A 15197-nucleotide genomic window follows, 5' to 3' on the forward strand; every position below is an offset into this window, starting at 1 on the left:
AAAACATATGAATGTGATTGGCGGGACCCGCCTCGCAATGTTCACACACATCTTCTACTCCTTCAAAGAATCAGCTCATCCTCGCCCTCGTGAGGCGCGCTCTGTATACCACCTTCAGCTGTATCAACCCCAACCTCGCGCACGAGGTGGAGGCATTCACTCTCCGGAGCACCTCACACCAGAACCCCTCCTCCATATCATCTCCCAAATCTTCCTCCCACTTTGCTTTAATCCCTTCCAGTGGTGCCTTTTCCTCTTCCAAAATAGCTCCGTAAACCGCTGACTACCCCATCCTCCAATCCCCCTGTCGTCAGCACCTCCTCCAGCAACGTGGAGGCCGGCTCCACTGGGAAGCTCTGTACCTCCTTTCTGGCAAAATCTCGAACCTGCATGTATCTAAACATTTCCCCCTGCTCCAGCCCATACTTCGCTTCCAGCTCCTTCAGTCCTGCAAACCGACCCCTAAGAAACAAATCTTTTAGTGTCTTAATCCCCTTCTCTTCCCATTTCCGAAAATTTACATCCCACCTCCCTGGCTCAAATCTGTGGTTCCCCCGAATAGGCATTTCCCTTGACCCTGCCCCCAATCCGAAGTGTTGGCGAAACTGCCTCCAAATTCTCAAGGAAGCTATTATTACCGGACTCCCTGAGTACTTCCCCGGGGCTATCGGGAGCGGCTCTGTTGCTAGTGCTTTCAATCCTGACCCCCTGCACAAACTCTCCTCCATTCTGACCCACTGGGAATCAACCCCTCTAACCCAACTCCGCACCGTCTCCACATTCGCCGCCCAGTTTAGCACACTGGACTAAATAGCTGGCTTTTAAAGCAGACCAAGGCAGGCCAGCAGCACGGTTCAATTCCCATACCAGCCTCCCCAAACAGGCGCCGGAATGTGGCGACTAGGGGCTTTTCACAGTAACTTCATTAAAGCCTACTTGTGATAATAAGCGATTTTCATTTCAGTAGTTGTCATAATATACACCAGCATATCATGGTGCAGACACACACACTGATGGACACACAGCAAGACCAATCAACACACACAACACCGCAGCCAATCACCAGTTAGAGCACACTCACTATAAAGTCAGGGGGCATCAGAGTTCCCGCTCATTCGGGATGCAGCCTCTCAGAAGGACAGAGCTTACAGCTTACAGCACAGATCCTCACCATGTGCTGAGTGCATAGACTGGTTAGGACAGGCATAGGTCTTTAGTTTAATTTAACATCATGTTAACCCACAGTGCAAGTATGTTCAACAGTTTCTAACTTAAAATAGTACAACACTATTTTATTAAGTGTTGGTGGCCTGTATGTGTTCCACGGATCCAGAGCACCCAACACATCATGGTACCAGTAGTTGAGGGATGTTAGAACTTCTTAGACCTACCTGCAAGTGATCTGCCTTCTACCAGCATACAGCCATCCTGTAAAATGGACAGCGCCGCCCGCCGCCGCTCCGCATCACCGGTAACCTGGGGGCCAACTGGAAGATATTCAAACAACGCTTCCAGCTCTACCTGGAAGCCACAGACCGGGAAGCTGCCTCAGACACCAGGAAGATCGCTCTCTTCCTATCCACGGCCGGGGAACAAGCCATCCACATTTTCAATTCTCTCAACTTTGCTGATGGTGAAGATAAATCAAAATTCAAGACGGTCCTCCTTAAGTTTGACAGTCATTGCGACATAGAGGTGAATGAATGTTTTGAGCGCTATGTATTGCAACAGCGTTTGCAGGGTAAGGATGAACCTTTCCAGTCCTTTATCACCCACCTCCAGATCCTTGCGCAGTCCTGTAATTACGGGCCCACCTCCGAATCCATGATACGCGACCAGATCGTTTTCGGTGTTTAGTCGGACCCCCTACGCCAGCAGCTCCTCAAGGTAAAGCAGTTCACCCTAGCGATTGCCATCGAGACCTGCGTGCTACATGAACACGCCACTAGTCGGTATTCCCACATCCAAGCGGCTGAAACGGCGCGGCAAGGTCCCCACGAGGCAGAACGGGTCCAAGCAATCGAGCAACTCCAGGGCCTCAGCCTGGATGAGGGCGGCCATTTTGCGCGCTTTTCGCAGACTCCCGCGCTTGTGCGCACCGAACGAGGGGACGGCGATGTCGACGAACGTACTGCACAGGCGCGCACCACGTACGACCGCACCGCGCATGGGCGGTGGCGCAGCGCACATACTGATGCTACAACCTGCGGCAACTGTGGCTCCGCCCACTTAAAGCGGCAATGTCCTGCCAAATCCCAATGATGCCTGCGATGTGGCAAACGTGGCCACTATGCTGCTTTATGCAGATCAGCTCAACCATTCCAACTCTCGTCGCTCCATCCAGCCTTGCAGGAATGTCCGGGCCATTCAACCCACGGCCACCGAGCCTTAGTCAGACCTGCTACCCGATATTGACACCGAATACCCGAAGGCGCCTTTTCGAGTCGGTATCATTACGAAAAACAGGGTGCCCCTGAAGCAAAGAATCCAGCCTCACCGCCTCGATCCGGACGATGAGTGGTGTGCCACCCTTACGATCAACTGGTCCCAAATACGATTCCGCCTGGACACTGGTGTCTCCGCCAATCTCATTGCGCGGCCTGACCTCCAAAGCATTCGTGTCAAACCAGCCATCCTGCCATCAGCCTGCCAGCTATTGGATTATAATGGCAATGCCATTGCTGCCAGCGGCTCATGCCAACTTGAAGTGACGCACAGGTCACGCAAAGCCATCCTTCCCTTTGAAATCGTGGGCTCCTTGAAAGTCTCCCTGCTTGGCACGCAGGCATGCAAGCAGTTGAACCTAGTTCAGAGAGTTCACTCTCTCTCTCCTGCTGATGCGTCTGCCTTTCAGGATACTGACTTCAGGGCCACAGCTCAACGCCATTATCAACCAGTACCACAACGTCTTCGAGGGCATGGGCACGCTCCCGTACACCTACAAGATTTTATTAAAACCGAATGCCACGCCTGTGTTGCACGCACATCGCAGGGTCCCAGCACCCCTTCAGGACCGCCTCAAGCAGCAGCTGCAGAACCTCCAGAACCAAGGAGTGATTTCCAAAGTCACGGAACCGACCAACTGGGTCAGTTCCATGGTATGTGTAAAAAAACCTTCCGGCAAATTGAGAATTTGCATTGATCCCAAGGATCTAAATCGCAATATTATGAGAGAGCACTATCCAATTCCCAAGCGCGAAGAGCTCACATGTGAGATGGATCACGCCAAGCTCTTTACCAAACTCGATGCCTCAAAAGGATTCTGGCAAATCCAGCTCGATAAATCCAGCAGGAAACTGCACATTTAATACCCCCTTTGGAAGATATTGTTACAACAGGATGCCGTTCGGGATCATCTCTGCATCAGACGTGTTCCATAGGATTATAGAACAAATGATGGAAGGTATTGAAGGCGTTTGCGTCTATGTCGATGACATAATCATTTGGTCCACCACCCCGCAGGAGCATGTTAGTCGCCTCCAGCGCGTATTCAGACGTATACATGAGCATGGCCTCTGCCTCAACAGGGCCAAATGCTCCGTTGGTCAGACAGAACTCAAGTTCCTCGGGGACCACATCTCCCAATTGGGTGTGCAGCCGGATGCGGACAAGGTAGCTGCTATCACAGCTATGAAAACACCAGAGGACAAGAAGGCGGTCCTCAGATTTCTGGGCATGGTCAATTTTTTAGGGAAATTCATCCCTAACCTCGCCTCTCATACCACGGATCTCAGGAACCTGGTCAGGAAGACGACAGACTTCCAATGGCTCTCTGCCCACGAGTGCGAATGGAGAGAACTCAAGGCAAAACTGACCACGGCCCCGGTCTTAGCTTTCTTTGATCCAGCAAAGGAGACCAAAATTTCGACCGATGCCAGTCAATCCGGCATTGGGGCAGTGCTCCTTCAACGTGATGAGGCCTCATCATGGGCCTCTGTTGCATATGCGTCACGTGCGATGACCCCCACGGAGCAGCGTGGAGTGCCTGGGCCTTCTGACCGGTGTTGTTAAGTTTCACGATTATGTCTACGGACTTCCTCAATTCACCGTCGAGACCGACGATCGTCCAGAAAGACTTGAACGACATGACGCCTAGCCTCCAGCGTATTCTTCTCAAGCTCCGGCGATACGACTTCCAGCTGGTATACACCCCAGGCAAGGACCTCATCATTGCTGACGCTCTCTCCAGGGCAGTCAACACTCCATGTGACCCAGCAGGATTTGTCTGCCAGGTTGACGCCCATGTGGCATTCGCGGCCTCCAATCTACCTGCCTCGGATGAACGCCTCGTCCAAATTCACCGTGAGACGGCGGCTGACCCCTTGCTACAGCACGTCATGTGCCACCTAACGGACGGGTGGCTCAAGGGCCAATGCCCTCAATTCTATAATGTCAGAGATGATCTGGCGGTAGTAGATGGGGTTCTTCTAAAACTGGACCGCATTGTCATCCCGCATTGGATGCGCCAGCTTGTCCTGGAACAAGTACACGAGGGCCACCTTGGCGTGGAAAAGTGCCGCCGACGGGCTCAAGAGGCAGTGTACTGGCCGGCATTAATGAGGACATAGCCAACACAGTTCTCAACTGCCCCACTTGTCAGCGCTTCCAGCCGGCCCAACCACGTGAGACCCTGCAGCCCCATGAGTTGGTCACATCACCTTCGACCAAGGTGGGCATCGACCTGTTCCACGCGCTGGGTAGCGACTATGTCCTGATCGTGGACCACTTTTCAAATTACCCGGAGGTGATACGGTTGCACGACCTCACCTCGTCTGCAGTCATTCGTGCATGTAAAGAAATCTTTGCTCGACACGGCACCTCGCTCACGGTTATGTCGGACAATGGCCCCTGCTTCGCAAGCCAGGAATGGTCCAACTTTGCCAGGCGGCACAATTTTGCCCATGTGACGTCCAGCCCCCTGTACCCCCAATCCAACGGCAAAGCAGAGAAGGGAGAACATATCGTCAAACGGCTCCTATGCAAGGCTGCCGATGCTGGGTCTGATTTCTACCTTGCCTTGCTGGCCTATCGCTCCGTCCCACTGTCCACTGGCCTGTCGCCAGCCCAGTTACTCATGAGTCACACCCGGAGGACAACGGTGCCATCCATCCACGTCCCAGACCTCGACCATGTTCCGGTCCTTCGCTGGATGCAGCTGTCTCGTGCACAGCACAAGGCGGCTCATGACTCCCGTGCAGCTGATCTCCCTGCTCTGGCTCTAGCTGACAATGTCCACGTCCATCTTCCGGATGGTGGCTGGTCTGCAACCGCAGTTGTCCTTAAGCAGGTGGTCCCCCGCTCGTTCCTGGTTTGTCTACTGGATGGCTCTATTCTGCGCCGCAATCGATGCGCCCTTCGTCTCGTTCCACGCTCGCCACGTGATCCTGCAGTGTTGCCTCGCCCTGCTGACCCTGCCACAGACTATGCAGAGATCCCTGTCACTCTGCCTCCCCCTGACTTTGATGCAGTTCAGCCCACTCCTGAACCGGCGGCTCTCGACCCACCCTTGAGGCGGTCAACCAGAATTCGTAGCCCACCTCAGAGACTAAATTTATGAACTTTTTGAATTTCTGGACTCTCTGAATTGTTTTGTTGCTTTGTTTGATCGTTTCCCTGGTTTGTATATAGTGTTGATCTCGTTACTCTTGTTGCATACTGCTTCTCTGCACCAGGTACCTTCACATGTAAATAGCTTAGTTCTCATGTACGTAGTCCTGTAAGTATGTCTTCGCACCCCACACGTAGTTAGGAACATTCTCACCACACATTATTTATTGTCTCACACATATATTTTTTTAATAAAAGGGGGGATGCCATAATATACACCAGTATATCATGGTGCAGACACACACACACTGATGGACACACAGCGGGACCAATCAACACACACAACACCGCAGCCAATCACCAGTTAGAGCACATGCACTATAAAGACGGGGGGCATCAGAGTTCCCGATCATTCGGGATGCAGCCTCTCAGAAGGACACAGCTTACAGCACAGATCTTTACCATGTGCTGAGTGCATTGACTGGTTAGGACAGGCATAGGTCTTTAGTTTAATCTAACATCGTGTTAACCCACAGTGAAAGTATGTTCAACAGTTTCTAGCTTAATAAAATAGTGTTGCACTATTTTAAGTGTTGGTGGCCTGTATGTGTTCCAAGGATCCAGAGCACCCAACACATCAGTAGTAATACATCAGATTCAGAAGACCCAAACCTTCCCCTCTGTAGCAGCACCTTTCTAACTCTGGCCACCTTTCCTCCCCATATGAACGACGTAATCCTTCCCTCAATCCCTCTGAAAAAAGCCTTTGGCAGGAAAATCGGCAGGCATTGAAAAACTAACAGATATTGCGGCAACACGTTCATTTTAACCGCCTGTACCCGACCCGCCAGTGACAGAGGGACACCATCCCACCTTGCCAGATCAGCTTTCACTCTCCCCACCAAACTAGAAATGTTGTACCTGCGGAGCCCCCCCCCCCCCCCCCCCCACTCCCGGGCAACCTGCACCCCCAGGTACCTAAAGTGAGTCCCTGCCCTACGGAATGGCAGCCCCCCCCACCCCCGGCCACAAAGTACTCACTCTTGTCTAAATTTAGTTTGTACCCCAAGAAAGACCCAAACACTCGAAGCAGCTCCAATATTCCCACTATCGACACACTCGGTTCCGACACGTTTCACAGCAAGTCATCGGCATATAAGGAACCCTATGCTCTATCCGCCCCCGCACTATTCCTTTCCATACTCCCGAACTTCTTAATACGATGGCCAAACGCTCAATTGCGAGTGCAAACAGCAGGGGGGACATAGGACATCCCTGCCCAGTCCCACGGTGGAAAGGAAAGTATCTTGAGCTTATGTTGTTTGTGCGGACACTCGCCCTCGGCTCCTTATATAGTAGCTTTACCCAGTTTACAAATCTTGGTCTAATCCCAAACCACTCCAGAACTGCCATCAAGTTCCCCCATTCTGCCCGGTCGAACGCCTTCTCAGCGTCCAATGCCACAACCACCTCTGTTTCCTTCCCCTCTGCCGGTGCCATAACGACGTTCAATACCCTTTTAATGTTTGAAAAGAGCTGCCTCCCTCTCACGAACCCCGTCTGATCTTCACCTATCACCTTCAGGAGGCACTCCGCCAGCCTACCCGCCAGTACCTTCGCCAATACTTTTGCGTCCACATTCAGAAGTGATATGGGACTATACGACCCACACTCCGTCGGATCCTTATCTTTTTTAGCAACAGGGAAATCGATGCCTGCCCCAAAGTGTGTGGCAACACCCCCTTCCCTATCACCTCTTCAAACATCCCCACCATCAGGGGTGCCAGCTTATCCTTGAATTTTTTAATAATATTCCACCGGAAACCTATCCGGCCCTGCCACCTTCCCCGACTGCATCCTCCCAATCGCATCCTTTATCTCCTGCTCCACTTTCGCTCCTTCTAATGTAGCCCTGTCCCCCTCCCCTAACCTCGGGTACTCCAACCCATCTAGAAATCCCTGCATCTCCAGGTCTCCCCCAGGTGGCTCTGACCTGTACAGCCTCTCATAAAATTCCTCAAAAACCTTGTTAATCAGATCCGGAGCCACCACCAACTTCCCTGCCATATCCCTCACCTGCACAATTTCCCTTGATGCTGCTTCCCTCCGAAGCTGACCTTCTAACATGCCTTATCTCCGTGTTCGTAAACTGTACCCCTTGCTCGTCTCCGTTGGCGCACTGCCTTCCTGGTAGAAAGTCGGTCAAAGCTTGCCTGTAGTTCCTTCCTCTTTTCCAGCTTTGCTGGGTCCCCATCCTTTGCATAACTCCTACCTACCTCCAACATCTCATCTATTACCCTCTGCTGCTCCAACCTCTCCTCTTTGCTTCCAGATCATTAATGTATATTGTGAAACGTTGTGGTGCCAGCACAGATCCCTGAGGCACATCACTAGTCACCGGCTGCCATCCTGAAAAAGACCCCTTTATCCCCACTCTCTGCCTTCTGCCAGTCAGCTAAGGCCTCAGATCCCAATGCCTCAGGTACCTCGGGAACCTGCAAATTAGAGTGAAGCTCACTGCCTTGCTCTAATATGCAGATTTACTAAAAAGTGATCCTGCCCATTGTAGGAGGAATTCACATGGGGAGGAAATTGGAGCACTCGGATCAGCCATGATCTCATTGAATGGCAGAGCAGGCTCGAGGGGCCAGGTGGCCTACTCCTGCTCCTAGTTATTATGTTCTAAGACACAGGAAAAACGTGCAAACCCCACGCAGACAGTCACCCAAGGATGAAATTGAACCCGGGACCCTGGTGCTGTGAGGCAGCAGTGCTAACCACTGTGCCACTACGGGATTTATTGCAGGTTGTCACACTGCGCGCATCATGTTAATAGTTCAAATGATGCCGTTATCATTTGGAGGGCCATAATAAAAATGGTGAAACCACTTTGCTGCCCCTTTACCCCAGATTGACCCAAACGTCTGGAATGATGGTTTTTCACCCAAATTATCTGAAGCTGAACTAGAATGGGAAACCGACTTTGGTGAATGAAGAATGCACAAAAGGTGGATTTGATTTGGAACAGAAAGCATCAATCTGCTATTCACTCCCACAGTTTAAAAAGTGTTGCTTTGCATGAACAAATGAATCACAGCAGGAATCTTAACACTGGGAAAGGAATCCTGTTCCTCTAAGATGTCATTTGCAAGTATCAATGACAGAAAATGAGAATTTTAAAAACCTTCCTGAATGTAAGAGGGCCCAGCAGCCCAAACATTTTCCCTGCTCAAGTGGTTTCTTTTTTAAAAAATATATATTTTATTAAAGTTTTCAAACACAATTTTTCCCCCTTACAAATCAACAAAAACGGTAACACAATAACTAATAGATAACATTGTTTAAATAAAGTAGTGAACTAACAAAGTAACAAGAAATGGTGTTCCCCCCCTCCACCCCAACTAGAACAAAAACGAGTTGCCCCCCCCCCCCCGCTTCCCTCTTTCCACTTGCGGATCATCGCCACATTGGCGGCCCAGTAATAGTCGTCTAAATTCAGCAACGCCAGTCCCCCTCTGTCCCTGCTAAGTTGCAGGAACCCCTCCTTACCCTCAGGGCCTTCCCTGCCCACACGAAGCTCATAATGCTCCTATCTATTTTCTTAAAAAAGGCATTAGTGATCAATATAGGGAGACATTGAAACACAAATAGAAACCTCGGGAGGACCATCATCTTAATCGCCTGCACTCTGCCTGCCAGTGACAGCGGCAGCATATCCCACCTTTTGAAATCCTCTTCCATCTGCTCCACCAGCCGAGTCAGATTGAGTTTGTGTGAAGTTCCCCAGCTCCTGGCTATCTGAATCCCCAAATATCGGAAGTTTCTTTCCGCCCTCCTTAGCGGCAGGCCATCTATCCCTCTACTCTGGTCCCCAGGGTGTATCACGAAAAGCTCACTCTTTCCCATGTTAAGCCTATATCCCGAAAAGTCTCCAAACTCCCTCAATATCTGCATAACCTCTGTCATCCCCCCCCACTGGATCCGCCACATATAGCAGTAGGTCATCTGCGTAGAGTGACACTCGGTGTTCCTCTCTCCCTCTAACCACCCCCTTCCATTTCCTAGAGTCTCTCAGCGCTATGGCCAGTGGTTCAATTGCCAACGCGAACAGTAATGGGGACAGAGTTCCTTGTTCCCCTATGTAACCGAAAATACTCCTATCTTTGCCGATTTGTGACTACACTTGCCACTGGGGTCCCATAGAGGAGTTTAACCCAGCTGACAAACCCCTCCCCGAACCCAAACCTCCTCAGCACCTCCCATAAGTACTCCCACTCTACCCTATCAAATGCCTTCTCTGCATCCATTGCTGCCACTATCTCTGCCTCCCCCTCTGCTGGGGGCATCATTATCACCCCCAGTAGCCGTCGCACGTTGACATTCAATTGTCTCCCCTTTACAAACCCTGTCTGGTCTTCGTGCACCACCCCCGGGACACAATCCTCTATCCTCATTGTCAGCACTTTTGCCAGCAACTTGGCGTCCACATTCAGGAGCGAGATAGGCCTATAAGACCCGCATTGCAGTGGATCTTTATCTCGCTTCAGGATTAGTGATATCGTCGCCTCCGACATTGTCGGGGGTAGAGTCCCCCCTTCTCTGGCCTCGTTAAAGGTTCTTGCCAGCAGCGGGGCCAGCAAGTCCACATATTTCCTATAAAATTCCACCGGGAACCCATCTGGTCCCGGGGCCTTCCCTGCCTGCATGTTCCCCAGCCCTTTAGTCACCTCGTCCACCCCAATTGGCGCCCCCAGGCCTGCCACCTCCTGCTCCTCCACCTTCGGGAACCTTAGTTGGTCCAGAAACTGCTGCATCCCCTCTTTTCCCTCCGGGGGTTGGGACCTATATAACCTCTCATAAAAGGTCTTAAACACCTCATTTACCTTCCCTGTACTCCGCACCGTAGTTCCCGTTTCATCCCTAACTCCCCCTATTTCCCTCGCCGCTGTCCTCTTACGAAGCTGGTGGGCCAGCAGCCGACTTGCCTTTTCCCCATACTCTTATCTCATCCCCTGTGCCTTCTTCCACTGTGCCTCTGCCTTCCCTGTGGTCAGCAGGTCAAACTCCGTCTGGAGTCTTCGCCTCTCCCTATATAGTCCTTCGTCCGGGGCCTCCGCATATCTTTTATCCACACTCAAAATCTCCCCCAGTAATCTCTCCCTCTCTTTGGCCTCTGTTTTCCCCTTGTAAGTCCTGATGGAGATCAACTCTCCCCTGACCACCGCCTTCAGCGCTTCCCATACTACCCCCACTTGGACCTCCCCATCATCATTGGCCTCCAGGTACCTTTCGATACATGCCCGCACCCTTCCACAGACTCCCTCATCCGCCAATAATCCCACATCCAGTCGCCAGAGTGGGCGCTGTTCCCTCTCCTCTCCTAGTTCCAGATCCACCCAGTGCGGGGCATGGTCTGAAACAGCTAGCCATCACCCACTCTGGGCCAGTCCCACGTCCAGGTCCCGCGCACCCACCAGTCCCCCAGGCGGCGTATTCCCGCCCCGACCACCTCTTCTCTTACCAGCTCCCTCTCGATCCCAGCAGCAGCAACCCAGTTATCCCCACCCCCCGCTAGATCCCCATCTAGCATGGTTACTCCCCCCATATTGCTTCAGAAAGTTAGCTGACTTCAACTGACCACGGCTTCTCCCGCTCTCTCCTTGACCCCCTCGTGTGTGGAACTCCCATCCTCCTTGCGCCTGTCTTCCCGCCATCATCTCTCTAGCGCGGGAAAAGACCCGCGCTTTCCTAGAACCGTCCAGTCCCCTATGGCGCAGCTCCCCCTACAGCCCCGTTCCCATTCCCCATCCCCCACCTATGTCCCTTTTTTCCCCACCGGCGCCCACATTTCTCAGTGTCCCCCCCCCCGTCAAAGACCGTCCCGATACAGTGAACCTCCCTTTCCCCAATTTACATTTCTATACATCAACATTGTCGTTTCCCCCCCAACATCAGTCCCTCAGTTCTGGTCCAGTTTCTCTTTTTGGATGAAGGTCCATGCTTCTTCCGACGTTTCAAAATAGTAGTGTCTATCGTGGTACGTGACCCATAATCGCGCCGGCTGCAGCATCCCGAACTTTCCTTTCTTCTTATGCAGCACCTCCTTGGCTCGATTGAAACTCGCTCTCCTTCTCGCCACCTCCACGCTCCAGTCCTGATACACTCATATCACCGCATTCTCCCATCTGCTACTCTGTACCTTCTTGGCCCATCTCAAAACAACCTCTCTGTTATTGAAGCGGTGAAATCTCACGACCATCGCCTTTGGTTGTTCTCCAGCCTTTGGTCTCCCCGCAGGGACCCGGTGAGCCCCTTCCACCTCCAAGGGGCCCGAGGGGGCCTCAGCTCCCATTAGCGAATGTCGCATCGTGCTCACATACGCCCCGCCGTCTGCTCCCTCCACTCCCTCGGGGAGACCCAGGATCCGGAGGTTCTTTCTCCTTGATCTATTTTCCAGGACTTCAGTTCTTTCGATGCACTTCTTATGTAGCGCCTCGTGCGTCTCCATTTTGACCGCTAGGCCCAGGATCTCATTCTCGTTTTCAGTTACCTTCGCCTTCACCACACGGAGCTCTATCGCCTGGGCCTTTTGTGTTTCTATGAGCCCATCGATTGCCAGCAACATCGGGGCCAGCACCTCCTTTTTTAACTCCTCCACACACCTTCTGAGGAATTCATCCTGATCCGGTCCCCATGTCGCCCGGCCTCCCTCCGACGCCATCTTGCTTCCTTCTTTTCTCTGCCGCTGCCCTCGAGGATCCTTCGTGATCTGGCCACCGCCACCGATCTTTGTACTAGACCCCCCCCCCCGCAGCCAGAGAAACAACATCCCTGCATCCAGTCTGTGCAGCCTTGCCAGAATTTTATACATTTCAATTAGATCCCCTCTCATTCTTCTAAATTCCAATGAATACAGGCCCTGCCGACCAAATGTCTACTGGTACGACAGTCCTGCCATCCCAGGAATTATTCTGGAGAAACCTCACTACACTCTCTCGATGGCAAGTATATCCTTTCTTAGTTAAGGAGACCAAAACTGCACACAGTACTCCGAAGGTGTGGCCTCACAAAGGCCCTGTACAGCTGCAGTAAGATATCCTTGCCCCTGCACAGTAGGACATTGCAAAGTCCTTTTGCAATGAAGGCCAACATACCATTTGCCTTCCTCACTGAAAAAATAATTTAAAAAAAATGAAAATCGCATATTGTCACAAGTAGGCTTCAAATGAAGTCACTGCTTGCTGTACCTCTGCATGCTTGCTCTCAGTGACTGACTGGTGTACCTGGACTTAGGACATAAGTTTTGTTTTGTATTTTGATTGAAAAATCCCCTAGAAACGCTGGTCAAATCAATGACACATTTGGAAACAATCTGATACTTTGCACAATGATACTTGTTCCTGCTAAAGGAAGTTTTTATTATAACAAATTCACACCTCAAAGGCCAGTATGCATCCGTTTAGAGGTTAAGGGGATATGGGGAGAATGTGGGAATATGGCATTGAGATAGACAATCAGCCATTGTCATATTGAATGGGGGGAGCAGGCTGGATGGGCCGAATGGATTGCCCCTATTTTCTCGGCTTCTATGTAAGTCAACTTCATTCTGCACAGATAGAAATCGAGCATCTGTGTTGGCATCTCTTGTTGCTGTAGGTGTCAAGTATCCTTCCCATTAAAATGAATAATTTACACTGTGCTGTCAGAACATAATAATAATTAATATGATAGGGAAATGCTTGTCATGCTGTCTAGCTCTTAATGAGGTTTGGGTGGACTGGAATACAGAGCCGCAGAACGGGTCTATGTTTAGGATCTTTCACAGATCATTTTCATCTCTACCTGCCTTGGTGTTAGACTTGTCATTCTCTACTCCTCATTGGTTTGGGAATCTGTTCATTCATTTTGATGAAACCCCGTGTTGACAAGTGTGTTACATTGTCAAGTGCATATGTTCCAAACAAAGGCCTTTCTGTTTTCAACATTTTCACAAAAGGTGACATTTCTGATTCAGTGCCTTCTTCCTGTGTTAACACCCCATTGACAGGATACTTCTATAGCTCAGCTGATATTTCAAATATTGGTGAGGGCACGATGGATGTAATGGCCCCCTCCTGTGCTATAAGCTTTTCCATTGGGCATCTCGGATTGAACAAAAGTGTGAAACTTGTCGGCTTTCTGACGCGTTGGGTTCAGGTGTTTGTGGGTATTTTTTGTTCAGATTAACTTGAGTAAATATCTAGATTGGGAACCAGAACCAGATTACGGTGCAGATAGTCTAGGCTGGGCTCAACGGTGAAACTTGGTTACATTGAGGAGCAAGGCTGTTATAACACCCATCAGACTGAGACACTCAATGTTTAGGAAAGACTCCGGAAAGGAGGGACCATGTTCTAGGCACGACGAGTGGTGTTGACCGGGATATGCAACTTTCTCAGGAGCTAGGATTAACGATCTGTTGTCCGGCTTGAGAGACTTGTAGAGGCTGCGATCATATTGTCAGAGATGAGAGGTTTGTGTGAGTGGTGAAATTCGGATACGTTGGCTGGGATGAAAGATTTGGAGCGAGGGAGAAAAACGTTGTGAGAGTGTGTGTGTGTGTGCGAGCAGAGATAAAATGCTGAATTTGAAAGCATTGGTGAAGTTACACTGCAAAGTAATTGGTTGTGGCCAGCTGGCTTTGAATACACTTCAAGGGATATTACTGAGCATGATGGCTTTTTTAATGAGAATGATTCTACGAGCAGCACAATTTGATTTGAAACGAGTGTCATGAAAATAATCTGCAGTCAATCGATGCCATCATCTCAACGCAGAGGGAAGTCTGTGGCATATATGGTATTATTTTTCCATTATTGTTGCCCATCCCATATATTTCCTCTTTACCCTTCTTTCTATTCTATAAGTGGTATTTTATTAATGGGAGCCGAGTGCTCCCCTAAGCTTCTGAATATTTTCTGTAGCCAAGCTTGTGCAAAGAATGGAATAATTCCAAATTTAATCAGTTTATTCCAGGAATACAGTGATAATCTGCAAGGTAAGTGTATGTGACACCATACAACAATGGTAGGGAATGCCAGGTCATTTAAAAAGTAGACAAAATAAAAATGCTTATTAAAGTTTTATACGTCCAGAAACTGCTCCCTACACTGAAACCTCACAGCAGTGTTAACAGAGAAGAAAATGTGACTGTCACAATACCTGAATTTTAAGACCATACTTTTCCCTGTATAGGGCTCTGACCTTTAGTTTTATAGATGTTTCTCTCCCAATTAATTTGCAGAAGTGCATTTTGCAAGAATGCTTATTTGAGTAATTCAGTGTTTTAATCATACCGACTGGATTTTGTGCAATGAATTATGAGCACGTACTGGTACATAATAAATAGATAGGAACAGGAGGAGGTCTTTTGCCCCTTCGAGCCTGCTCCGCCATTCATCATGATCATGGCTGATCATCCAACTCAATAGCCGAATCCTGCTTTCTCCCCATAGCCTTTGATCCCATTCTCCCCAAGTGCTATATCCAGCCACCTCTTGAATATATTCAAAGTTTTAGTACCAACAACTTTCTGTGGTAATGAATTCCACAGGAATTATTCCACAGGTGTATGGAAAAGCTTTTGGTTTACCACTGTAAATACACGGATG

The 15197-nt window shown here is 50.1% G+C and overlaps 1 protein-coding gene across 2 annotated transcripts in view; it reads left to right on the forward strand.

The window, feature by feature from the left end:
• LOC140389619 (sodium/hydrogen exchanger 9-like) overlaps window positions 1-15197 on the forward strand; it is a 570848-nt gene that overhangs the window by 79107 nt on the left and 476544 nt on the right. The gene's annotated exons all lie outside the window — the stretch shown is intronic.

This window comes from Scyliorhinus torazame, chromosome 14, assembly GCF_047496885.1.
Source record: "Scyliorhinus torazame isolate Kashiwa2021f chromosome 14, sScyTor2.1, whole genome shotgun sequence".
NCBI classification, from domain to species: Eukaryota; Metazoa; Chordata; class Chondrichthyes; order Carcharhiniformes; family Scyliorhinidae; genus Scyliorhinus; species Scyliorhinus torazame.